Raw genomic sequence first — 2,090 nt, forward strand, 5'->3', positions numbered from 1 at the left:
CTCTTATTAAACAAATATTTGGCTTCATATTCAGCTTCTCTGGCAGGATACATTACAAACTATGTGGTATTCATCTGAATACTAAATATGCTATTCTGTACACCCATACTTCTTTTTTCCTCTTACTTTCTACAGTCCCCTAAGGGCTCAATTTCCCCATGCCCAATGAAACAATGTTCTCCTCTCCAACAGGCCACATTTTCTCTCCTCTTCCATGCTCTAAATCACATCTTGAAGAATGTGATAAGTTAGGTTGTTAGAGAGATAAAGATTCCTAGTGGTTGATGTCTGTGAATGGTGTTCAATTGCTGTGTGCTGTGATGTTGAATTTTAACTATGGTGCAGAGCATTTGTTTAATACATATACCCAGAACTCATCCTCACTCGCCCAAACCTCAAATGCACTAGAAATAGGGCTTTCTTGAGTCTGTAGGAGTAATTTAAATGTAAATTGTACACTCGGGAAAATTAAAATGTAAAACACAGGAGAAATTGTGGTGGTAAATGAACATGTAAAACACAGGAGAAATTGCCTTTACACCTTACTTTTCCACTACGTGGTTGATAAAATGTAAATAGCATCCTCAATTAATGATAATGAATTCAATATCACAATGGATTCCTGTTAGGGAGAATTCTCAGAAATATGCTAATTCCCTTCTACCTTAGAGACCCCCAGCTCTTTTGCTGGACTTTAGGGCTTTACATTTCATCCTGGAGAGAGTGAGACCTTTTTCCCACCCTCTCATGTATTTTTGTTTGATTTGAACTCTGTGTTTTGTTTGGTTTTGGAGTCTGTTCTTTTTTTTTATATGGAATCCTTCACGAATGTGCGTGTCATCCTTGCGCAGGGGCCATGCTAATCTTCTCTGTATTGTTCCAATTTTAGTATATGTGCTGCCGAAGTGAGCACTGGTTTTGGAGTCTGACAAACTCCATAGTCATCATCTTTTTACATTGTGACACACAGCAGCTTCAGTGCAGTGTCACAGAGAAGCACTTTGTATTTCTGCTTAGGTCTAAACACCTTCTCTTGGATAAACTACTGTTTCCAAGAGTAGTGAAGTGAAATTGACTTTACTTACTTTTTCTCTTTGTAGACCCAGCACACATTATGTTACATAGAGTGCTGGAGGGGTTACTTAGTATTCCCTTTGTCTACCTTATCATGAATCATTTTTATGTTACCCTTCATACAATTAATGGCTGGTAGCAGTGGTTTACTTTTTCCTACCATTGTGTGTTTTTGCCGCGGGCTGCGTTCGCAGCTGTACTATAGCATCCATTGGTGCCCATTTTGTCAAAACGGCCCGGTCTTCTTTTTTTGCCATTTATTTTAGGAAAGGTCCTTCTTGAGATTTACTCTGCACGCCAAAACAGGTTTGGCCCCTATGTCCATTTTGTTTTTGGCGGGGTTCACTGCTGAAGCCCATCTCTGGCTCCAGCGTATCTGGCAGGGCAGGAAGCGAAGGAGGTTCCCGAAACCACCTGTGCTTAATCTCCTTGGTTACAGTAATGCATCCAAAGGTAATTGGCTGGCGGGCTGTCCTTAGAGGAAAGCCACCCTGCTGTGTGAGTGACAGCTAGGCTGCGAATTAATGGGAGAAAGTTGTATAAAAGGCAAAGTCTTTTGCAAGGAAGGCAGAGTCGACCACTGGACGAGGAACCACAGAAGACAATGAAGAAGAAGCTTGCTGTAACCTCCTGGACCGTTGGTTTGCCGGTGAAGCCCTGCTGCATTGCTGAAGCTCTGAATTTCTAATCGACTAGAGAAACCCTGCAAGGACACATCTCCCTTGGGTTGGTGGACCAATCAGCCCCAAGACAAACTCAACTGGAACCCCTCTCTCTGCTGGCTGTACTTCATTGCTGCTGCAGGAACTGAGTGCCAGGGGACAGGAACACAAGAATCGAGTGCATCGCCTTTAAGCCAGACCCAAGCTCCACGAAGATCTTCTGTACTCCCTCGAAGCAGGACTTGCCAAGCCTGAGCAACCTCAACAGAGTGCTGAACCCCAGAAGCAAGGAAAGTCCACAAGGTGTCCAAGAACCACAGTGGTGCAATTTGCGAGTAGCTGAAACCGAAAAGT

The 2,090-nt window shown here is 43.1% G+C and overlaps 1 non-coding gene across 1 annotated transcript; it reads right to left on the minus strand.

The window, feature by feature from the left end:
- Positions 1 to 806: 806 nt before the first annotated feature.
- LOC138517084 (U6 spliceosomal RNA) lies at positions 807 to 913 on the minus strand. Its single transcript, XR_011282361.1, has one exon. It is a non-coding gene; the product is annotated as a U6 spliceosomal RNA (small nuclear RNA).
- Positions 914 to 2,090: the final 1,177 nt, after the last annotated feature.

Source organism: Ambystoma mexicanum, chromosome 6q, assembly GCF_040938575.1.
Source record: "Ambystoma mexicanum isolate Mex_15411 chromosome 6q, UKY_AmexF1_1, whole genome shotgun sequence".
Lineage (NCBI taxonomy): Eukaryota > Metazoa > Chordata > Amphibia > Caudata > Ambystomatidae > Ambystoma > Ambystoma mexicanum.